At 39.8% G+C, this 26,069-nt stretch overlaps 1 long non-coding RNA gene across 1 annotated transcript; it reads right to left on the reverse strand.

Annotated features, from left to right (window-relative positions):
• Positions 1-3,433: 3,433 nt before the first annotated feature.
• On the reverse strand, positions 3,434-7,838 carry LOC138687623 (uncharacterized). Its single transcript, XR_011326754.1, has 3 exons — positions 7,098-7,838; positions 5,809-5,996; positions 3,434-3,535 (listed from the first exon to the last, which is right to left on the reverse strand). It is a non-coding gene; the product is annotated as an uncharacterized lncRNA (long non-coding RNA).
• Positions 7,839-26,069: the final 18,231 nt, after the last annotated feature.

A 26,069-nucleotide genomic window follows, 5' to 3' on the forward strand; every position in this document is an offset into this window, starting at 1 on the left:
CATCACTCAAGAGAAGTTTTTATTCAGCCACTAGGCCACTTTTCACCCAGCTTTCTGTTCGACTTCTGCAAAGAATGCATTGCTTAGTGCAACTGGAAAACTAAGCACACATGACATACTTACACTTTTATATTTGAGAACAGCTACAATCTTGTCCCAATATGAGAAGAATTAGGAAGCTAGAGAAACAGAGGATTTCACAGGGGTTTTTTTCTGCTCTAGCATACCCACATACAAAGAGAAATTACAGTGCTTCACAGTAAAACCACAGTTTACACCTTAATATTTCCTCAGGTGATCAAACAAAAAATATGCTGATGCTTACATGGGTGTATGGTGCCATACTGTTCAGCACTATATTGTTCTTTGCAAAAGAGGTTAAATCTTGCCATCAAAAAGTAACAAAACAAAAATAAATGCCATTCATGCAAAGTTCAGAGCACAAAATCTAACTATTGGGGTAATGGGGTCTGTAGACTAATGGGGAATTTCTGCCCTTCATTCATCTTTGAGGAAGAGGAACCTTCTTGCTCTTCCTTTGCTTCAAACTCACTCAGGCCTTTCCTTGATGCTTACGGGCTCATAAAACACCAGCTTTTCACTGCCATAGAAGATGCAGAATGGCATCTTTTGCCAAAGTTGGATGAGTTGTTCACATTTGACAACTGATTGGTCAAGTAAAGACTTCCCAAGGGTTTTCTTCATGTTGCAACAAAAATTTGTGAAGCAAAAGCCTCTGCAAGCATGCAACAGCTGAGAATCACATACAGTTGAAGAATCAGAAGCTGTAATCACATTTTGCTTCTCAATTTAAGTGCACATCAAGAAGCATTTTGTGAACATTGAACAGATAAGAACCCAGATGAGAATCCCACATAGATTTAGTAGTAGAGAGTAGAGTCTGTTCGCACTGAAAATTATTTAATATGCACAGCAAAGCTTGTGAAGCATGGCATAGTTACTGAGATTACCTACTGACATTATGGGATCAATGAAGTCCCTACACTTTTTTATGATTTTTCTTGTTTCAGCAGGATTTTGCCTTTCTGTTTCCTAATGTTAATGATTTTAGAAAAGATTCAAAGTCATTAGTAGGATCTTCAGGAGGTGCATTTGCACAGCTGATCCAGAAGTACTTAACACGGGAAACAAGAGATGCTAACTAGGCAAGTGAAAGCACGGCCAATAAGGAATAAAGCAGCCTGTAAGTGACCTCTGGTGGACAACAAGAACAGTGTTATATTTGTTTGCTTTGTATTTCTCAGGAGATTAGTTTATCCATTTAACTAGTTTACATCCATTCAGTTGGGTATTATCTAATATTATACAATAATCAAAGACATTTTCCACTTGAACCAGAAGTATTTCATGCAGAAAATTGAAAACTAATATAGGAATGGTAAAGTTTTGAATCATAAACTTTTAAAGCCTCTGTAACAAGGATTCTTGACTGTTGCATACATACCATTAACACTATACCATTAACAAAGTGAAGATAAGGCAATCTTTCAGGCAGTATAAAACTCACAGGCAATTTCAAAGGGAACACAGCAGTCCTCTGAGGGCACATCAATTGCTCCAAAACCCACCAGCATTTCGCAGGTCAGGTGAGGTGGTGGAATCTGTTGCTTCCAGCACATGCAGGCTGCTGATCACAGCCACTCTACTCGATCATAAGAACTTACATAGCTATGTACTACAATACAGAATATCCCCAAGGACCTTATCCTATTCCCAACTAAATTTTTTAAAAGAGAAATGTAAGCTTGGGAATTCATTTTAATCTCATGGCTTGAAGAGGCTTCCAATGCTGTGTTTTGGGGCCCATGTTTGCAGAATGCACATACAGCCTGAGAGACCACAAACTTTGTGCAGATCCATGTAGGACTGCAAACTCCCTTTTGGTAATTAGACTTGTTTTCCCTTCTTATTATTTCCTAATTTCCACCTGGAGCTAAAACTCCAATAGCTTCTCACATGGGTCTAACAACAGATATGGGAGATGGTTTGCTGCACGGAAATAACACACTGAAATTATTCCCAAGGAAAACCAGTCTGTCTTGGCAACAGTTGTCTTGGCAACTAAGTCTCCTCACAGAGGATGATGGCCACTGATCCATGAGTCATTTTTCTCAGAGACCAGAGGGCCCAGGGAATAGAGCTGCAGAGCCCCCACCATTTGGCTTTCCCCCCTCCCTCGCATTGACAGGGAACTCCTACCAGCCAAAGACGTTAACTGAAATTCTGCCTCTTGAACATAGATGCAGGATGTACTAATTACAAGGCATATTAATAGGCAGCATCCTTACAGACAGGATGAGGTTGGGGTTTTTTGTTTGTTTTTTTTTAGATAGTCGTGTTAAGGACTAGCTTAACTCTCCACCAGGAGAGGAAGATTGCACTGGAAAAATCACAGCAGAATATAACTCAACACAGCTGTGAGTACTAAGCAGAGCACAGATAAAAATGGCAGAGCACATTTCTAAGTAGCTTTTTTAGAAGACAGTGTGAAAGCTTTGAAGAGCTGTACGGTTTTTGATTTCATCTCTTACGTAGAGAGTGACACAGGTGCTCATCAGGGCTAGCACTGCTCCAGCAAGGCCGTGCTGCGCTAGTAACTGCACAGGCCCAGACCTGAGCCTAAATGAAGCCTACGGCTTGTAACGAGGAGCTCAAATGCCGGTCTTTTGCCATGGACAGCGTTCCCATGTTCAGCTCTCCCCGATTGCCTGTTATGACTTGATTGCTCTTTCTGCTAAGGTGGCCTTACTGCAAGTTAATATCACTTTGGGACAAAGCAACATGCTATGTTAATTGCTGCTCCTTCCCTGTACAGCATATGCCTAGCACTCATTGATTAAAATGGTTACAAACACAAAAGTAAAACTGCCTCCTTTTCAGCACCATTTGCACGCACCCCCCCCCCACAGCCCAGGTGTAAGGGCAGAACATAGGAAGCCTCATTTCCCAGCCAAAGCCCGCTGTTCTCTTTTTCCCTTACACTCCCACCTCTGAGAGGGCAGAGCACAGTTTGCCTCCACACCTCCTGGAAATGTCTGAAGTCTCAGTGAGGTGAGGTGAGCCTCGCTTGGTCACAGCCACGGGGCTCTCGCACCAGGACAGGGGCTGCAGGGATGGCAGCTCTTCTTCACGAGGAGGACGAGCAGCCCTTTGGCCACAGAGCTGGCAGCGCCCATCCAGCCCACAGACCTGCGCTGCCTTGAAATCCTGCTGCCTAGGCAAAGCAATGAAACAGAAACCAGCCGTTTCGTTTTCATGGGCTTGATATCCCTGAGCTGCCTCTCTCAAAGGACATGTGTGACTGGAGACGCTGGGCAACTGAACGATGAGCAGGGGGTTGAGTGGTGAACAGAAACTTAAGTTACTGCAATTTGAGATGGATCAGTTAGAAGAAACAAGAGAAGTACCTGAGTCAGTCCCAGCTCAAAAGGGCCAGCATAAGGGTGAGCAGGGCTGCACCAGGACATCCAGGTTCAGAAACAGCAGCATTTCCAGCAGTTTCTTAGAAACTGATCTGAAAGAAACATTCCTGTTTCAGAAAACATGACTTTGCGATAAAATTATTTCCTCCTGGAATATTTCTCATGGTTTATTTAACTTCTTTAGTCTGAATGATGCCAATCTATGCATACTATTATTTATTTAGTCATGAATATTTGAACACATGCATTGTCATATAGGAGGAATGCAAAAGTGTTTATTAGATGATAGCACAACCATTGCATGAATTAATATTTGCACAAGAAGAAGAGAAATGTTTTTCATCAGTTTACACTTCTCTTTCCATTACCTGCACAGTAAACTCAAACACAGTAAAAGTTTCAGGAGCCTATTAGCCAGGTGGACTCCCAGAGACTTTCAAGGAAAGGAAAAAAGCACCTCAAGCAATAGATCAAACATCCTGAAAATGGCATGGTAAATATTTGGAGATATGTAAAATCCCACTTCTAACCTAAATGAGTAAACAACTTGAAAAAATGAGCTCAGACATAAAAAATACGAACTGACTACAAATCAACTGCAAACACGTTAAAGGCCTATATTTGTTCAAATACATTATTCATAGGAAATAATTTGAGCTGTAGTTTTATGCAATTTATGTTGCATAAACTTAAGCAAATACTTGTAACCAAAAGCTGATTTAAAGAATTAATGAGCAATTTTAAAATAAAATTCTATTACTAAATAAATTCCTCCCTGATTTGCAAAGCCCATATGCTTCCTTTAGCATATATTGCAATACTTCTCTTAACAGCTGAGCCCTGTAATTTTGGATAGTGACAAAACACTTTAGGTCTGATCAAGTTCTTGCTAAACAGGACTGGTGTGAGGTAAAGGGGGAGAAACCATTGTTTTTGAAACATTCTTAAGGTATTTAAGTTTCAACAGCAACATGAGCCAAATCGTATGTTTATGCTAAACAGCTACGTTTCTTCTCCAGGATCAATATTTCAGATTGTTTAGTAAACAAATGAAGAGAAGGAATGCACTTTTTCAACTCTACTAAAGCACTTGCATTGTCCATTGCTGCACTCTTTTGGACATTAAATTTAGCGATGAACATCTCAGGCTAAGAAGTACTGCAATATAATGTGGTACATCTGCACTGTTTGAATTGATGTACCATACTGGCAGTGTTACTGTGCTTTTTAGTAACTATAAGCAATTGGGAAATTCAGATTCCACATGCCTTTTAGACAGCTGTCTCAAAAAATTTTCTATATGCTCTGCCAGAACTATGTCATTTTCAGTAAAAAGAATCTTTCAACAAGAAGACAGTTAGTTGGGTGGGCTTTTTTGGGTTTTGGGGGGGGGGTTTTTTTGTTTTTTTTTTAATACCTGGGATCTCCTTTCCCTCAACTCCTCCTTCCCTTCTCTGCTGACAAAATATCTCCAATACGGGCACAGAAAAGCATGCCCACACACCCAACTTCTCTGAACTCAGTGCTAGCTATGGAAAAGCGTGAAGAGTGGGCTTGATTTGCACTAACTTCACAGCACTAACTCCATACTCATCTGCACTAACTCTGAACTAAATGTGTATATTATGCTGAAGCAATATCGAAGGAACACGAGACTTATTTAATGACTAAATAATACTCATTTATGCATCCTGAATAAAACCAATGTAATAAAACAGTAGCTAGCGTCACTCTCAGTTTTGTGTGACCTTTTGCACTGAATTTAAATTGCCTGATCTTTATAGAATTTAAGGTAGACTTCAAATATGTGTATTTCTATGCCAAATCCATTTCCATGTCATTCCAGTAATCACTCCCTCACTGTTTTCTAGTGTTCTTTGGGACATTCTTTTGTTAATTATTCTGTAATTTCTTATGTTATATAGAAGCCTTAGTAAACCAGATGCTTTTGAACTGCTGGAGATAATGGGGAATATCTACAAATGAACACCTCCTCCAATTATTACCCCCCAAAATTATCACCCAGAGGAAAGAACTAGTCTGGCTTCAACAATTAGCTGACTTTTAAAGTCTGAATTTAATTAAAGTACATATGCTGCTTGACCAACAGTTGAGGCACTGTAAAGCTTTCCATTGACTTTTTGGACTGTGTATTAAGCACATATCAGGGATAATGCTGAACTAAACAAAAAAAATCAAACATCCAATATTTGCAAAGAAATTAAATACTTAACAATAACTACTTTGTACAGTAGCTCCTATCACCTACTTTCCACTAATATTTTACAAGTTCTCTTGTATTCACTTTGTCACACATAAACATGAATTGTACAAATAACTTCCTTAATAGGAAGTTTTCACTTACTCATCTTCTTTACTTCAAAAACACTTTTAAGGTCATGGGGCAGATGCCGTTTTGCAGATTGAACCTGCTTAGAGAAACGCTCCGAGCTTTACTTGCTTCTTTGAGACACATCCATAGGCTGTTACATAGTAGATGGACAGTAATACAGAACAAGCTGTTTCTCCCCAGTGTCTCCTCTGGACCTGACTCTTTTGAATACAAGGACAACAGAGATGAAGTTTTGCCTTTTGTAAATGTCACACACAATTTCCCCACATTATGGACGAAAACCAAAATGGACCCCCTCTTTTTTTATTTTTTTGTTTCGTTTTGTTTTAAGCCCCCTCCCCACAGTTTGGCTAATTTATGGCACCAACCAAACAACTAGCTGTTGTCATTAATCTTTAATAGCGTTACTACTCATTAGAAATCAAAGCTGTTGCATTTGTAGAGTATCTTTCCACAAAATGTGTCTCGGTATTTGAAAAATAATAGGGAATGAATCCTAACTGCTCTTAAAAGGTAGCTGCCAGAAATCTGGATGTTATCAAGATTTTCCAGACCCAGGATTTTGAAATGCTAGATCTTTCCAAAGAGACTGAGCCAAAAATATCTTGATATGTTGACAGAAATGCAAAAATGGGTTTGTTAATGTGTTCCAACAGCACCCCTTAGCTCTCAAATACCTCTCAGTCATGTCCCATCCAACAGGAGGGTTGCAGCTCCAGTGCAATAAGAATGACTGTTACTCTCATTCAGTCACTTCTCTCATATAGTCTGAATAATTTTTACGTGACCAGCAGTTTGAATATAAACTATAATGCAAAGTGAGCTATATAATAGAACAGGATCTTCTGGCACAGACTATTTTCTGTCAGTAATTTCTCCAGTAGATGGGCAACGTCTACACCATTAAGTCTCTGGAGCTCCTTTTCACTACAGCCCAAAGACATTTGTCATCTTTTTGAAAAGTCTGGTACCCCAAAGTTTTCATTGACCTCAATGAGAGCTGTGGGTTTCCAGAATTTTTGAAAACTTACCCACTTTTTTAAGAAGGCTAATTTTAACCTGTTGGTTTAAATAGCATGTCTATATACAGACATAATTCTGAAAAATATAGAATAGATCCCCAACAGCTTTCATACATATGAGAGAAGCCCTAAAAAACAACCATCATTCTCTCCCAATGTTTTCTAACCTGTTTCTAGATAATCATAGGATACATCACAGCTCTTCACATATAACTGTGAATTGACTAGTAAATGATAGATAAATAAGGTCATGGGAGGATTTATTATCATTAATATTACCTTGCAGTGAGAAGGAATGTTCATTTCCTTTCAGTAAGTCACTACCCAGCAGATGATTTCTGTTTGCTTAAAAGTGATAAGAAGAGCAGAATACAAGAAAATTAATTTTCACTGATGACAAAATGAATGAAGGAAGAAAGTCATATAGCTGATGAACTTCAATGCAGAATCCAAGCAGGAATGCTAAAATGGTGGATTTGTTACTGTGATAGAGTACAACCATAACGGGGACATCATTTATGCAATATAGTCCAAAATGTTACTTAAATTTGATACACTGACAACATATAAAGCAACATACACATTTATAGCAAGTGACAAATAACTCAGGGACCCGTTGATTAAAGAGTCAGAAATCACTAACAGGATCCATCTTTTCACTTATGCATTTGTCCATTGTTCTCTTTTTACCACTCTATTTGTTTTTATTGATTTCCAGTTTGAGTTGTAGGATTTTATTACTTACATGCCTAAGCAATTCTCCTGCCTGTATATCATCTATTTCAGGTAATGGTTATGCCGAGCTGCTATTTATTCTATAGCACTGCTCTCTGCTGTCTTCCTTAGAGAAGCAAGCTGCCCAGCGGCTTGGCAATGAAGAGCTTTTGAAGTCTCAAGTCACTTTCCAAAATATCAGTTTTGAATATTTTTCCACCAGCAATCATGCCTTTTGGGAACAGGAGAATGAGGAGGACCCAGAAGCACAATAGATCTAAATTGCTTTCAGCACAGCATAGCAGAGTGGCAGCTTCCAGGAGCCTGCTGAGCAAGGCCATGTTATTTCCCTGAGTGACCCGCATGTGAGAGCACTGCATAGAAATGCATAGCTAATTTGCCAATGTACTTTGATGTCAGTTCAGCTGAATACTGCTATTCCAAACGAAAAGTTTAAATGGGTTTCCAGCTCTGTAGTTCTCTGAAAAATCTAGGGGGTTCAGGATCAAAGGGGTCCTGGAGCAAGAAACCCTTTGAGATGGCCTTTACTTCACACTGGTGTTACTATGATCCTGGAGAACTACTTCAGTCAGATCTCCGAGGAAGCTGCAGTAAACTCTGGGAAATGTTTTTTCTTAGGGGAATATTGTATTTCTTGTACACACTAATTTGCCATTGTTTATGCCATCAGTGTATCACTACCAGCCATGCAACAGCTTGGCTGTATCTCTCAGCTGAGGACCAAACAAAACCTGCAACCCCACAGGTACCCAAATTACTTGCAAACCCAATCTCAATCTAAGTCACCTTTCAAAACGTATCTGTATGAGGGAAGCGACTAAGAAGCTGCTGTACCTACGCTACACCAGCTTCTCCTATCTAAACAAGGACCTCATCTCACCCTGAAAAGAGGAAGTGGACCTTTTTTCCCTACTTTTATAACATGTTTGTTTACCTTACAAGGCTTCTGTCTATAGCGGTAGGCTACTCTCTTTCTGTGTCTTTTGTTTCCTTTAAGGAAAGGCTGGACTATGCCAGCCTATGCTAATGTCTTTGAACATTGTCCTTTTTGGTCCACACAGTCCATTTTTTCCAAGACCCTCAACACTTCATGATCCAATGGGTTGAATCAGAGAAGATGAAGAGAATGAGTCCAAGAGAAACAGTGCAATCATTAGTCTCATAGCTTTGCAAACATTTGCAGACTGCTCTTAAAACCACTAGACACAGGCTGTAACAATGAAAAGGAAACCCTAACCTTCTACTACAAAAGCAAAGTACAAGATTTGATCCTTATGGACCTTAACTGGAATTGCAGAACTGAATATATTTCAAAAAGTTCAGATGTTTGCATTTATATCCTTCTTGAATAAATTCCTGCAATTGCCTGAGTAATGGCTTTTTAAGCCTTCCTTTTGGCACTAGTAAAATTATTTAAGTGGAAAAGAGGCATTGCTTTTTGTGGAAGTTTGCCCAATCGGGCTTTGTAAAGTTACCTGATGGGAGGACGCACAATAGTGAAAAGACTTCAGTGCTACACAGTAGATTTCTTCTTTCATTGTAGGATAATGTACACAGTAGGCAATTTTCCACATACACTAAACAACTGCACTGACCTATATATACTGGAAATATATAAATTATCATTTCGGGAGAAAATTCAGTCTCTCTTCTGAAATTAAAATCGGCACTAACCCCTATTACTGCATTTATTAAGAGGGGTTTCTGTGGAACTAGCAATTGCTACATCTTATTGTGTGGAATCACAAGTTTTATTACCTTAATTTCAGAATATATTGAATTTACTGGAAAATGTAAAGTGATGATATTCTATTTGTAGCAGTGCCATGATGATGAATTAACATTACCGCAAGGAAAAGTAATTATGGTGAGTTAATACTGGCTTTATTAGAAGCATGTCTTGACTTTAGCCTCTATTAGTAACTAAGCTGGGAGGCTCCTCTGGCTGGAAAATGGCTGCTGTTTTATTTGGGCCTGCCTATCTTTCTTTAGTATCCTCTTCACCACCTCTGCTGCTTTCAGGAATACTGCTAGGAACAAAAGTGCAAAAATAGATTTCCTTTCTCCTTATATTTGCATAGAATGCCATTAGATGCTCTTGTCAATGACATTTCTAAAGAGGAAAACATGGAAAACAAGAGAAAAATATATTACCCAAATATCTGTCCCGAGAGAACAATGGCAAGATAAGAATTGTGTGCAAGTATGGCATATTTGAGATACATTTCTGCTATCCTCTCCAGGCTGCTTACAGGAAAACCACAAGTACCAATGCAAAGCCATAGAGAAACTCTAGATATCTGGTAGTGAAGTAAATTAGAAAATAACTGGAGAAGACCCTGATAATATTCAGAGCCAATAATAAAAAGTTTTGCAAGAACTGAGGTAAAGTATATAATTATGGAAGGCTCTTTTGGGGAGGACTAATGAAGTGACTGATTTGCTAGGTGGGGGCGGCAAACCTGCCTCCTCTTCTGCCACTGAAGCTAGGGTGCTGATGCACAAGGCTACTTGTCTGTGACCAGATATTGTGGCTCCCTTATCTTCCATGTTGTCCTCTTCAGCTGCCTGCTAGTACAGATGAGCAAACAAGCCACCACCTGTGTCAAAAAGCTGAGGAAGGGGTGGAAAGTCTTGCTTGCTTGAATCAGAGAGGTTGAAAGTTTTCTGTCTAACTAGCTTCAGTGAAGATGGAAAGCAAAGCATACTGCCGTAAGGTTTGCTCTAAAAGCGCTATTCTTCTATCCTTCCTTCAGGCAGAGATATGGATTATGTGACATTTTCACAACCTTCAGCAGCCCTCTCTTCTACACAGGTTTTTTTCAGTGGTTTAATGCCTTAATATATTTTCTTGCAAGCGGCTTCATTTTATGAGCACTCAATCTCTTATGACACATACATATGCATTAAAGGTATATTCTTATTTTTTTTTCTTAACTTGGTAGTGGGAAATTTTCAGACCTCTGTAGTTAAAGTTAAATTTCTTTCCTTTAGTCCTCTAGAAACATCAGATTTCTGCAGAATTTAGTAGGAGTCAAAATGATGCTTCCAACAGGTCCATATTTGTTTTCCTTTGTTTTATTAAACAGTCCTTATCTTGCCCCATGAGCTTTTTGTTGCTCCCCTGTCCAGTTAAGGAGGGGCAGCTCTGGTGGGCACCTGGCATCCAGTCAGGGTCAACCCACCACAACCAGGAACAGATCTAATTCACTACCAGACCAGGGCACGTTTAAATATGGTAACCTAGAATTGAAAGATCCACAGAACAATAATTACTGATGGAATCTTCCACTTGCATCTTGCATGGTGTTCTCATGTTCATCTAGACTTTCACCACATAATCACAGGGAATCAAGATTTTATAAACCTTCACAGCAGCTATGCTCACAAACCTTCTATCCGTACTCGGCAGGCTGAGGAGGACTATACTAAACATCGTTTTAATGAAGAATAGTTGACCATAGCTACCAAAGAGACAAACTGGAGATGGGCATTTGTGTGTACCTGGATCCCTTTTTACCCCCATTTCCTTTCTATTTCTGCTGTCTTTGCCTGGCTTTCCATTCTGAGCAGGGCCACAGCCTGGTGTGGGTTTGCAGTGGTGGAGCTGTCACCAGGAGCACTAGTTCCTGGGACTGATGTGCTCAGCATTGAATGCAGCAGTATTGCTCAGTCTGGTCTGGAAGAGTTAATGACAGTTACTGTCAGAGCTGTTGAGTCTCTTTAGCTGCTAATGCTCCGTAAGGTAACTATATTAAATCAAGATGGATTGATTACCACTTTTCATTCTGACTTGCTGCTTTTTAGTACATAGCATGAGTGCTCCTGGACAGCTCTTAAATAGCCCCTTTAAGAAAGAAGCCCTTAAAAAAAAGTTAATTGTAAAAATCACCTAAAATTTGGAAATCCATAGAGGTAAACTAAGGTTTCATCACATGATGCTGTAAGAGCCTTGGCATGTAAGTACTCCCAGATGCATTTTCTCTTGCTCATAGTTAAGGGTCTTTGATGTCCCCTAAAATAAGAGGACTTCAGAAATGGCGCAGGTGTCCAACACGCTTGGAAGCCTTTATTCTTTGAATGTAAGGTGATGAGTTTGGCGAGGGCTTTAACTGATAATTATGGGGGTATTTCTCCTAAGCCATTAAAGCTTCTCCTTGAAAGCAAAATTCAGCCCTTATAATCCTGTCTCTTGAAATCCCTTTTTGCTGGTTTACTCGTTAGCTATACCTAATGCCCAATTGCATCTGAGCTCACTGTTGCTCTGGATTCACTGAGTTTGTTCAAACAGAACTGCAGAAAAATCCAATTTACTAAGCTTAGGGTTTTGTAATCAGCAAGCAAAAAACATACTGACTAGATCTATCAAATGTACATTTATCTTCCTGACCGTGAAAAGAGGTAGCTATGCACAGATAAGCTGCTTTGCGTGAATGACACCAAAGTAAGTCAAGTCCAGAATTGTAAACTCTCAATAATAAGAAGATGCACATCAACATATCCTCTGTAAAACAGGAGGCCAGAAATATGAATTACTTCAGACACTTTTAATGGGTGCCACATGTTATGTTAAATTCAGCATTATGACACTAGATATGCCATCAGAATGTCATCTACATAAATACAGACTCTGAATTATTAAAAAAACCAACACACCTTCTCTGAACGCTCTTCACTGGAAAAAGACAAAATGAAAACTAGAGGCAGAGAGAGCACACAGTTATTTACTCTGTAACTTTTGTTGCTTTGCAGAAGTTTTAAGCAGAAGTAATTTTGGAGATCAACCTTCCATTAGCCTGTTAAGCAATTAGTAGAATGATTTCAAATTTCTCCCCTATGCCACTTTACTTTAGGCACATTTAAGTAATTAATCTAAACAAGTAATCTAAAAATTTTTTTCATGGTAAGCAATTACATTGTACAAACAAAGGAATCGCAGCTGATAGCTAATTAACTGATATGCCTACTTCATGGCATAATAGAGACCAAATGTATATTATAATCAGGCTTCCAGAGTATTTGATAATACCAGAAACAATGTCTGTGTAAGTTACTGCAAGCTATTGCTTAAGCCCACTCAAATTCTACAGTTAGGACTGATCAAAAGTCTAATAAAAGCAAGGAAAATATTTCCATGGACTGTAACAATGCTGAATCATGCCTCTCTCAGAGTCAATTTGCATGATGCTGAACTTAGCAGTAAATCCCAAATCTGAAATACAAACAGAAAAGATTTTTCTTCTGCAATATATTCACCTCAGTTCATATTCTTCAGACCACATCTGGAATTCCCAGTGTTTTTTCCCCACTCCCAGCTGTCATTTTATCACCTATTATATAAAATGGATAGCTAATTATGGGGTGCTGTGGAGGACATTCCACAGAGATGCCCATATCTACAGCAGAGAAGTGACAGAACTGATGATGCTTCTTTTCCGTTTCACACATGATTTTTCCACTGTAATCAAAATGTCAGGTTTTATGATTTCACTGATTTATAGCCCAGTGCTCAAAAACTATCAGAGCTGAATAAACAAAATATTATTAGAACTTCATAAGGCTGTCTACCACAGATAGTCATTATAGGACTTCTGCAGTGTCTTCTGGCCGAGTATTTCCACATACTTCTAAATGGCAACAATTTATTCCTTGATCCCTGATTAGCAAAAGCAGGACATGCTAAGTTACTAACTCAGTTTCAGTAATAATGTGGCCTAAGATAAAGGTTTTGAAAAGTGACACAGAAGCTGATTTTCCTTAAAACAGTTTAAAAGGAATAAAAGTCTTGGCACTATAGGAAGCCAGAGCCACTCAAGTACCAAAAGGTCAGGTCTTCTCATACATATTGACCCCAAGTCATTCCCTGTGACTTCAGGGGAGCTAGTGCTTTAAAGGTTGCCCTCATGTATCTGGTTATGGAGACTCTAAATACAATACCATCTTCCTTCTAAAATCTGGCTTAAATGACAAGCCTGAATTTATTTTTAACATGTTTGTTAGATTTAGGTATAGATCAGATCTTAAACTCCTCCTAGTCCTTCCTTATGTTACTCTCATATCTGATTTAGATTTAAAAGTGTTTTCTTTTCAGGGGTAGTATTTTCAATGAAACCTGGAGACTCTCTAATCCTGCTTTAAAATGTTGAAAGACACTTTGCAAGAGTAGGCTAGTGTTCTAACAAAAACGGAGTATGCTCTGAATTTCTTACCTATGTTATGCCATTTCTGAATTCACTGACATTAAAGAAACACTGAGGAGACTCTAGTCTAAAGAAATGCACTTTGGCATCTAAGCAGCTACACCACCACCGTGATGACAAGGTTGAAGTCTAGAGCTTACCTTAGTATTGTAGAAGGTTGGCAGGCACTAAAACGCTGGCAAGCCAGCTTTACGTTAATCAGAAATGGTTCTCAAATAAAAGTCTGCAAAAAATTTCCAGACACAAAAAAGAATGTTCATGATGATGAGAAAACAAATCAGCCAGCTATGTATTTTAATTTGTACATATTATGCCTGCAAGGTCTACACCAATGTGGCCCTTCTAACCCTTCTCATGGTCCGATTCAAAACTGTCCTTTTTTCACTAGTGTTTCATGGGCTTATGGTGCAGTTAAGTTTAACTGATCTGATTTTGACAACACAGAATCTCTCTTCTTCCAGAATCTTCTTTTTTTGCATATCAAAAGAAAACAAACAAACAAAGTAGCACTACTGTTGCACCTAATCTAAATACTCCAAATAGCAGCAACTTTTTTTGGTTTTATAATTTGCTCAGCAACATTTCCTTCTGATTGTCACTGCCTTTCCTGCCTAAATGCCACACTGAAGGAGGTGCTTCTGAAGCATTATCTTATCAAATCCTGTTGCAGCTGCAACCAGCTCTTCACTTGAGGGTGTCATACAGCTAACAGGACCAGGAACACTGGTCACACTCTTACTCCCTGGTCTGGCACAGGTCAGCCTCAGGCCTCTTTCCCATGTATTCATCACATGCTTGGAGATACTACCTCTAACCCAAAGCCTGCCCTCACCCTCTCCAAGCATATCTTCAGCCACAGCCAGGCTCCCTGGGCTGAGCAGGGCTCTGCTGGAGTCCCACCTCAGGAGCCCTCGTTCCCCTAAGCCACCTCTTGCGCTATGCCGCAGGTATACTGGCCTGCAACATACCTAGTTTCTCTCTGGATTTTGAACATTGCTTTTGCTTTTTTTCTAATAGTTTAACATGTATCACAGTTTAAGGATATCCAAATCTTTCATTCTTGAGCAACAATTTAAAACAGGTGTCCTGGTTTCAGCTGGGACAGAGTTAATTATCTTCCAAGTAGCTGGTACAGTGCCATGTTTTTGAGTTAGGTATGAGAAGAATGTTGATAACACGCTGATTTTTTCACAGTTGTTGCTAAGTAATGTTTAGTCTAAAGTCAAGGATTTTTTCAGCTTCTGATGCCCAGCCACCGGGAAAGCTGGAGGGGCACAAGAAGTTGGGAGGGGACACAGCCAGGGCAGCTGACCCAAAATGGCCAACGGGGGTATTCCATACCATGGGACATCATGCCCAGTATATAAACTGGGGGGAAGATGGGAGGGGGGATCACCACTTGGGGACTGACTGGGTGTCAATCGGCAGGTGGTGAGCAATTGCAGTGTGCATCATTTGTACATTCCAATCCTTTTATTATTACTGCTGTCATTTTATTAGCATTATCATTAATAGTTTCTTCTTTTCTGTTCTATTAAACCGTTCTTATCTCAACCCATGAGTTTTACTTTTTTTCCCAATTTTCTCCCCCATCCCACTGGGTGGGGGGGGAAGGGAGTGAGCAGCTGCGTGGAGCTTAGCTGCTGGCTGGGGTTAAACCACGACAACAGGTTTATAGCACTACACGATATAAAATAGTAATCCTTTAGATCAACTTAAAAAGAAGTCAGAGCCATCGACAAACATAAAACAAATAATTGCACATCCAAACCTATCTTTTCTCCTTTAAGGCCATCCATTACATTTATTCATTTTCTAATTAGTACACAAACATCTGGTTCCTATTTTTGGAAAGCCTGAGTTGGATTAGAGCTGGCATTTATCATTTAGGAATTGCACCAGGACAGGAGGATGTGAAACTGGTGGTTCATTCAGCTGTTTACTTCCAATGAGGGTATCCTGACGCAAAATAAGGACCATGTGTTTCAGTACTACAAAAAACCTAAAGGGCATGCTACACATCTACAATAGGACTTATCTGCATCCATACAAACAAAAGTTTCAACTCATACAGACATTTTTATTCTTTGGTCTTTCAGACAGGTCCCATTAAATCATAAATGTTTGAACATTTCCTCATGTTTGAGCATTCCTTACTTCATGTCTGTACAAAGAGTCACTTTGTTGAACTCGCCCTCCAAGGCATTTATGATTTGTAGTAAAATGGCTGCAGATTTTTAACATTTGAACACTTCTACTCGCATCCTGTCATTTCCATGCTATAGAGATATTTGTGCAACCACAATCTTTAGGTAAGCAGCTATTTTTAAGAAAACGAATTGCTGTATTTGCAGCCTCATGCACATGCTTTAAAACTACCATTTTTGCAATATTTACACTCTGTAGTCACAACCACATGCTTGTCACACCGATAATTTTGCACCAGCGCTAACAGTCATTTATGTCTCAAGTTTTCTGTATTAACAGCATAAATTTAGAGCTGCACTTTGTACTGCTGTCAGGAGAGGAGAAGAATTAAAAACCAGTGATAGTGTTCAAAATAAGATACAAGCACATACTGCAATGGCTGCATAAAAAAAGCTCTACGTTTAATATCTAAAAAGCAAATGCTTTAAGGAAAAAAAACTTTGTTCAAAGCAAATTATGTATTGTTTCATCTGTAAACAACAAAATTAAGAGAGACATGAAAGATAAGTCATTTTGAAATTGAGTTTTAGAAGATCCTTAACTTAAACCCTTCCCTCAGAATCTGTCACTTCATACATACACATGTATATATGTACATTATGCATTAAGTGATGGGAGCTTTGGTTTCTCAGCTGTGCCAGTTTACAGTAAGCAAGAATGGCATCTACCATACTTGAAGCTATGACCACAAAAGAGATCACAAACAACAGAAAGTTTAGTGTTGACACAGTAAAGAAGGAAAAAGCACACTGAATTGACTGCTGCTTCATCTGCTGCAGGTTGTCCTGACGATTCAGTTTTTGTCACCTGTACACACACCTGGCTTTTCAGTAATGAAGACCAATTATTTACAAAGGTCATGGGATCTTCTAAAAATTGTCCTCAGTACAATGTACTTCAACTGATGTGATTTTGCTACTCTGCATTTAAACCAGTTGTTTTCTTGTTACCCTCTGTCTATGAAAAACATGGGTTGCTCTGGGATTCAACAGGGTGCCCCCCTGCTTGTCCCACCCTCCTCCTCCCCTTCACACCCAATTCTAAAGATGCACAAAGATTAAGATAAAAAAAGATGCATACATATATATACATATTTTTATATATATGTGTGTATATAGATATTAAAGTAAGTTGCTAGAAGGCTTAGACTTTGACAGAATCTCATTACTCTGGAATATCACAAGGGCTGACCCTTAAGAACAGATTTTAACACTGTTCTTATCAAATGTATCCCTGCTGGAACTGTTTCTATATTTTTCAGCCTCTGACAGCCTTTAAGAAATCTTAATTCTACACCTTTCCAAACAACAAACCAACCTATAACCTGACCTTACTAAGAGTAGTAATTAGGAAGTAGGAAAGTTGAGCTTATCGTAACAGGAATTCTTTCAGAAAATACATTTCAGAAGGAACACGGGAAGACAAACACTAGTATCGAGAGTTAATCTTGGCAGTCCAGCACCTTTTCTTAAACTCTAAGAGAAAGACCATCAAATTCCTATTTCTAGTTACCAATAGATTTCAAATAGATATTACAGGATTGTCGCTACCTGTTCCACAGAAAGGACACTGCTTTTCAATGCTTTATTTTCCCTTACAGCAGAGACTGGCAAAAGCAAAAAGATCACATAGGGCAACTAAAAGAGTATTCTTTCTTCCAGGCAGAGAATGAGAGAAAAAGAGAGAGAGATGTACAGATGACAGTTCAACCTATTGAAATAGCTCACTGATGTTGGCTCACTGAGCCATATTGAGGCCAAGAACTTTTGGGCAGTGTCCATACTCCTTGGGTCATTCACCAGCTTCCCCTCCCACTGCTTATAAACCCTCTCTTGATCCCCTCCTCTCCAGTCAAAGCCTCAGATTCAATAAAACCCTTTCCATCAAACCCTTTCCATTGTTTCTTTTTACCCCTCACATTTGCTTGAAATTCCCCCTTACCCTACATAGCCTGCAGAGGGTAGGTACATTACAGTATTTTGGTCAACCTTTTTCAAGTAATGCACATGATATTGCTGACTTTACTCAAAATTACACGTGCTCAGTTACCCAACAAGGTCATGCTTCCTACAGGTATTTTGGCAGTTAGTGAAACATTTGTTATGATTCAGTCAGTTCCAGCCTCAGGGTTTTACTCACAGGACAGACAGTATTTTGCTCAGTACTTCCATAACACTTTATCAGATGCAGCTTTTTATCTAAAAAAGGACAGAATTCGTATTTTCATCTTAACACATAATTTTTTTTTTCCATGGTTGCAAGTTAAGGGCAGTCCTAGTGATATCTGATGGACCATTAACTATAAAAAGTCATCACCAGGGTTCCATTTCAAGCCAAAACTGAAGAGATCAAGTGGATAAAGTAATCCCCCAGGTGAAACACTTCACTACAAATGACTAGAAGCAGGGTATTCTGCTGCTCAAACATCTGATGAGTGTAACTTCCATCTGTGCCTTGCTGAATTCTGGCAGCAGTCAGGATTGCTTGGTCTATTATTGTTCAGCCAGCAGGATGACTTTGTTAAGGCAGGAGGTGTGGGACAGCTTTCTCAAATGAAGGCAGCTATCAGAACAAATTGGTAACTGAAGAAACAGGACTCCACTTGAATGAGCTTATGACCTGCTTATCTATAGGCAGGGAAAGCATCACATAGGAATTGGAGTAATTTGTGCTGTAGGATATTTAGATTTTGATTCAGCACTTATCACTGGCTCTTCAATCAATTGTGGGTTGTTACCCTGGTGTACTGGTAAAATTAAGCCTTTTCTGTTTAATAAACAGGAAAGATGTTTCTACTGTCATATGACAATATTAGAGATGAATTAAACATTACACCTTAAGTGAAGTATATTCCAGCCAAAGCATAATATACAATATGATATTCATGCTTACCTGGTATGTCATGAATCAGCAGCTGTAAGTCCTTCTTTTGAAAATATTAGCTGGTACTTTGTCACTTCAAGTGAAATACGATTTTAGATGTACTCTAACGGTTGAAGATTGTACATGCCACTTCAGTATAAGCAAGCCAGAATTTCATTATTTAACTATGTCCTTTAATTACAGGATTAATCTTCAAAGCATTATGGAGTACATTTGCAAAGTCACAGAGAGAATAAAAGGATTATAGCGGATAAAACCCATACAGAGCATAATAGGTACCAGTGGTATAAGTGAGTGGTGATAATTAAAAGATACACATATACTAAGGCTATATTTATATGCCAAGATTACACAGCATACGAAGGAAGGAACCATGATTCTTCTTGTCCCTTTACACCTGCAAAACATATCATGGCAGCTGTTTATACTAGGCTATTCTAATGTTTTATAATCAGCTCTTTCCTAAAACCGCGTGTTATGTATCAGTTGTGGTCATCTTCAGTAGTGGAGCTTCAATATATTACGAGCCCTCTCAGTTACAGTTCTTTATTCAATGGAATCGGAAGGTGGGAACTTCTGATTTACTGTAGTGTGGCCCACAATTTTATTAGACTATTAATTTAAAATACGTTCCTTTTCACTCACTCCTTTAATGAGCTCTCCCAGATGACCACTGTGGAGATGTTCTTGCTTCAGCTTTGTATAGGCTTAAAGAAGTTCCATGTAATTAAGAATCAGTCTTCATCCATGCTCATCTTGGCCTTTGGAAATTGTCAGATATACTTAAGAATCATTCATTTAAATTAACATCACATAAGGAGACATTAAAGTTGTGAAAGTGTTTAAAAATGCATTTTTACTAGCAAGTGAGAGGTACACTGAACCGGACCTTCTCAACTTCTACTCTTCCGTAATTTTCCACTTTTTATACCTACCTGATAGAGCTAGCCACCCCTAATAAGTGTTTTGTTCCCCAAATATTTGAGATAAGGATAGTATCTCAGCTGCATAGTGTCTGCATGCTATTTTGATCTCTGAGAAACTACGATGAAATGCATATAAATGCACAGTCCTTGCAACTTAAAGCTATATCTTGGGTTTAAAAAAAACCCCAACGCTCAAAGATTAGTCAGATATTTTCTTCGTGGAGGAGATGTAATCCTATTTCTGTTTAGAAGTTATTGAAGAAACCTATTGAATTAGATCACTTAAAACTAATAGTCTCTCGCTGAATACTCAAGAAAATTTAATGTGGAATCTGATGACTTTATCACAGTACTTATACTTAACCTTTTCATTTAGATCTGAAAGGGGAATGAGAAAGAAATTATTTCTAAAATCCATTGACTTGTGTCTACATTTTCAGTATAACTAACAGCAATGCAAGAAACTCAGCTGTTTCTAAAACAAACCCCAAGGAGAGAGCGGTGTGTTGCACCACTGGCAAGGAGTTAGAGCAGACCATACTGGGACCACTCTGACCTTAGGCAACGCACACTACAGTCATGTTGTCAATAACCTCAACCCCATTTTTACCTCATTAGTCTGGTACAAAGAGCAGGGAAGCTTTAAGCAATGAACTAGGTATATCTAGTTCTAGGATATAAGATATGAACTATCCAGTCCTGATGCTGGGAAGACACATGCAGCCCAGACTGAGGCTCATGCCATCACAACAACATTTTATCCTCAGAAAAGCCAAGTATTTAAATAGCCAAAGCTGTGCCAGGTGTGTTGCCATGTTCTTTTCAATAAGCAGTTAGATGATCAGTTATTGATACAGGCTGACTCATTGCATTCACCAACTGAAGCAGGACTAAGTGGGGAGAATTAGGGGGAACGTTTTGCATATCTGTGGGCTTGCATAGAGGGTAATCCAATAACTCTGGTTCCCACACTTTCTGAGATATGGTTGGCAGATCAGAAGGCAGGGCACCTTGAACCCTCTGACTCCTCCAGTGGAAGAAAGGTCATATTACAACCTAATCTCAAGAATAGATCAAAATGGTTTGGGCTTTGGCACAAAAATGTGAGATGCTGGAATATTTGTTATGATGTCTATTGCCGTTTTGCGTAAAAAAAAATATTATAGTTAAAATCAACTGGATTTGTAGTTGACAGACAAAGAAACAAGTCACTACTGGACTCCCTGAATTTCGTGTCCTGATATAAATGATCTACCTCTAAAGAAAACAAGACAGTTATCTCTTTATTAGCAAGGCTATTCCTGTGCCTGTAATACTGCACAGAGGTATTTCGACTTAAGCACCTGTGATTACATTATGTAGGATTCTTTTTTATGGTATTTTTCTTCATGAAAAAGCATAGCAGTCAATCTTTTGACATAAAATCTAACCTAACAATATGAGGAACACTGAACTTAAGTTACCTGAGGGTATTGATTTATTTGTCTCTCATGGAATTAATACCTGTGCAGATAATTAGCATAAAATATATGCAATACTCATCTAAAATAAATGGCTCATTGGCCATATATCTAGCTATGTACCTCATGCAGGATATACTCCTAGACTGAAATATTTCCTTTATGTACACAAATCAGTTCATTATTTTACCTCTTAGGCATTAAAAAATGATGATTTATGCCCAGAAGCTCACAGAATTAGTTTAAAAATTGAAATAATTTTCTAAAAACAAACCAAAAAAACCCCTTTGGTTCATTTTCTGTAAACCTCTACAGTGCTCTGAAGTCCAATTTTCATAGTTACATGCACCATAACACAGAAGAAATCTTGGAAAAAAATTCAGTGTAGGAGGGTGAAGGGAACCAAATAAGAGGTTCAAGCGTCAGGAAGAATTCAGAGAGGCAGCCAGGGTAGGCAGGAGAGAATACCTTGTATTTAAAGCAATGCTGCCTACTTGCTTCATCTTAACACTAAAGAAATATGTAGTAGCAACATCCTCGGTCCTCCCTGAGCACAGCAAAAGGCTGCTGGCTGGAGCCCTTACTCTCCATGGCTCTGCTGCAGACTCCGAACGCCCCGAGGAAGACCAGTAACTACCCAGCAGTAACTACTGCAAGGGCTGTTTGGCACTACTGAGATAAACAAAAATGTGCTTGCTGTATCCCTGCATCAGTGTTCTAATTGCTCAAATGTAAGGAGACACAAATGGATCAGAATCACTTTTGTTAAAACCTGAGAAACCAATCAACCTGCTGGGTAGGGAAACTAATTAAAGAAAAGAATTACTTTCATCCATTCCTTGAAACCCAAATCCAACAGATCTGTTCTGCTATGACATTACTGTTATGCAGAATTTCCTGGCTGACAAAATAATGATGTCCATTAAAAGGTAGCCAGTGTCTGTACTGAGGAACATGTTGGACTCCGAACTCTGCTTAGAGACCTCTCATGTACTTTTGATGTTCTACACCAAATCCTACCCAAGGGCATACAATCTAGCAGAAGCTAAAAAGGTCAAATTACTCACCCTTCTTGCAGTAATTCCTTTAATAATTTCCTAATATTCTGTGTTCATTTAAACACAAAACTAGTATGTTCAGTTTTTAACTGGTTCTTTGTTTTCTACATTCTCTTCCTCACTTCAGTTTGGAATGAGATAGCTGTTCAGAAACTGTAGTCTCCAAAATGAAAGCGTATCATTCTACCCAGTTCCTGAGCATTTCAAAAGCTACAAAGTTGCGAGGTTATCCCAAGTCTCTAGACCTGTCTTCTAGCCAAAATTTTGGAGCAGAAAATAAAATTGATAAAAATATTAGCTAGCTCTCATTGGAAATGCAGTCTTTTCCCTAATATTTGTTCTCTTATTTTTTTTTGTTGTCAAACAAAATAAAAACCTAAAGACAGGTTTCTAAGATTATCAGGACTCAAACAACAGTGCTAATCGTATACTAAGTGGCAATTTTGGAAATTCTGAGCACAGTTCAAGTGATACCAATCTAACAGAGAGCATTACATGGCCATAAAAGTAATATGAAACAAACTTATAATTTAGTTTCTGTCTACATACATGACTTCCAATATTAGAAAACAAAATTTGTAGCTCAAACTGTCTTCCTTAGGTGCATCTAAATTACATGAGATTAAAGTTACTATAATACAATTATCATAGATTGTCACTTGTATCAGAAAAATAGAATTTGAATTGAATTTGGGATAGGTAGGGAAAGAAATAGCACTGCTGCCAAATTTTAGCCATTATTCTAGCCACCTAGATAACAAAGACATCATCTACTACTTAGTACATTGTATTTAATAAAAGCAGTAAATTAAAGTAGAAAACTGATGTACTTACAAAACTGAAGGGAAGCATATCTGAATGCCTTTGCATCCAAAATTACATATACACATGTACTAACAAACTGTATCAAAGGACTGTGGATGACTTTATTCTGGAAAAATATGCTTGCTCTGATCTGTTCTCTTAATCATCCTTGATTTCTCACCAGGAACACTCTGTGTAGTTTCAAAAGACAACTAAGGAATAAAAATATTTTGATAACAACCATACAGCATTCATCCAAACCCACTTCGTTTTCTTGTTCCCATAGACTGTTACCTGAAATTCTATGGAGACTACTTCTCCTTTCATTTGTGTTCAGTACAATAAATGCGTGTACAAGCATACTTTCATGTGATGTGGACAGAAAAACATAGAGTGGCTCTAAAAATGAGAGAGGGTCTGATATCGCTCAGAAGGCATCTCTCATCTGCTGACCTAGAATCAACTCAATCAGTTTAATGAGAACCATAGAATTGTTCTAGATGGACACATTCAGAGTCTGGAAATGACATTGTGGCTTCTTCTTTATCTAATACATTATTGTTCTTTAAAACTTGTCTTTATGGTGCTTCTGTATTTTCTAACTGGCATGCAGAGGTGATCGTAGGCAGAAGAAATATCAAGATATCAGGAAAAAGCAGACTAGTATTAACTGTAAAGCACAAGAATATATTACTTCATATCTAAATCCTTCACTATCTTGACATAAAAAGAAATTGTCTTGTATTTTGAAACCAAGGATATTTAAAGTACTAGCTCCAGGTTGTTGTGAAAAGAGAAGGAGAAAATCCATAAAGCAAATAGAAGTTGTTATACTGATACTCTTCTTTTGTTTCCCAGTAGTATCTAAAGTTCATATCAAAACATGCTGGGATATAAAGTGGATAAATGGCCAGATAAATAAGGAAAATTTATAACTTCTACATATCAAGTAACCTAAACATTACCTGCTGACAGTAAAGCTAAAACACGTAAACTTTTTTTTTTTTTTGGGGGGGGGGGTGTCTTTGACTTGCCTTTATTTTCTGCAGTTTCTTCAGATATACTCTGTTGGGGTATTGTCCACATTTTTCTGAAATTTCCGCCCCCCTCTACCTTGCCATGGCTGCTATGCTCTCCTGGTATGCCTTTTATGTGCTCTTCTTCAGCCCGGCCTCTAACATTAAACACAAGAAGTATGTGTCTGTCACTTTTCCCCCTTTAAATCAATTTATCTCATAGTTTCCACTTGAGGAGAAAAAGTACAGACAAGAATGCACACTAAATTAATATGAATTTCTGATATGCTTGTTTATGAGGTATTTGTTTTTTTCCTAAAAAGGATCTAATTGCCCTTTGAATTTACATATACATTTAAATAACATACAAAGTAATAACTATGTTTTCAGAAGAAGGTTTTGTCAGGAAACTTGTCTACCACACTTAACGCACTGCTCTTGGATCCGCTAAGCTTTTTATATGCTTCCACAACCCAACGTGGTAAGGTTTGAAATCGCTTCTAAAGGCTGTATGCCTGCTAAGGTGCTGGAAGAACAGATTACCACAGGTGCGATCAAAACAGATCAATGCCATCAAAATACTTTGCAGAGATCCACTCCTAAAGGAGGAGTCTTCGGCGGCAGACGACGAGGAGGATAAGGAAAGCACTGCTGATCTGTTGGGCTGAGGCTGAAGCATTCCCCCTGAACGTGACCGGGCAGTTAAAAAGCTCTTCCGAGCGTTTTATTCAGCACGTAAGATAAGGGTGAATTACTGCATTTAAGCCTTGCAAAGCACTGTGTCGGTTTTCTTCACGCTTCCTGCTGCTGCTGCTGCTGTCAGGCAGGACCGGGGGAAAGCACGGCTGGGAGAGAAGATGAGAATCAGGGCGCTGTTGGTTAAGGGAGGACGAGCCGTACCGAAACCCAGCGCTGAGGTTTCTCGGTGCGGCGCGGTGCGGCACAACACGGGGCGAACCGCTGGCGGTTTGCAGGTCCCTTGCAGCAGGTGGAGGGGAGGCTGCGCGCCTGTTTCAGCCACGAGGGGGAGCGCCACACCCAGGAGTGGGCCGGGCGGCGGGGGCGGGGCCGGGCGGCGGGGGCGGGGCCGGGCGGCGGGGGCGGGGCCGGGCGGCGGGGGCGGGGCCGGGCGGCGGGGGCGGGGCCGGGCGGCGGGGGCGGGGCCGGGCGGCGGGGGCGGGGCCGGGCGGCGGGGGCGGGGGCGGGCGGCGGGGGCGGGGCCGGGCGGCGGGGGCGGGGCCGTCCCCTGCCCCGCTCGGGAGCTGCCCGCAGCCCCGGCCTGAGGCGGCTGCGCTTCCTCGGGGCCGGCTTGGCCATCCCCGCTGCTCACCGTGGCCAAAAGCAATCGTTCCTTGGAGCAGAAAACTGGCACCTCACGCGGTTTGGCAGGACGTGAGGGAGAGGGGAAGGGAGGCTGAGCAGGGTGCCGTCATTTCCCTGCGAACACCTTGCCGATTTGGGCCCCGCTCTGGAAAAGCTGGCTGGCTGCCGTGTAAGTAGCGGGAGGAGCCGGCCTTTCACACCAGTCTAGGCCAGCAGCAACTGGTCTGACGACGGCTTTGTTGTCTACGCGCAATCTGCTTCCCTGTGATGAATGGTATCGTCACGTTATACAGAGTACCATCCCTGTTGGCATCTTGGATGCTGCCAGGTTCAGTAATGGAGTCAGGGGGGACTGGAGTCCCTCCCTCAGCTCGCCAATACTTTGATTTCTCAGCTCCAAGTGGTGCAGTGCTTTCCAACCTCGCCAACAGAGACTAAGGTCATGAAACACCCGCGCTGCCATCCTGCCTGCACTGATGTTTCCTCAAATGCAGTTCTGCCGCTGCTGCACAAAATTTTTTCCAGATCCACTTGTGGCCCTTCTGCGTCCGAGTTAAAGCACATTGCTGGGGACAGAGCAAAGCGTGTCTCCACTAGCATATCTCTGGCTCTGCAGCTAGAGAACGCATCAGTCTCCA

This window comes from Haliaeetus albicilla, chromosome 11 (genome assembly GCF_947461875.1).
Source record: "Haliaeetus albicilla chromosome 11, bHalAlb1.1, whole genome shotgun sequence".
In the NCBI taxonomy this organism is placed as follows: Eukaryota; Metazoa; Chordata; class Aves; order Accipitriformes; family Accipitridae; genus Haliaeetus; species Haliaeetus albicilla.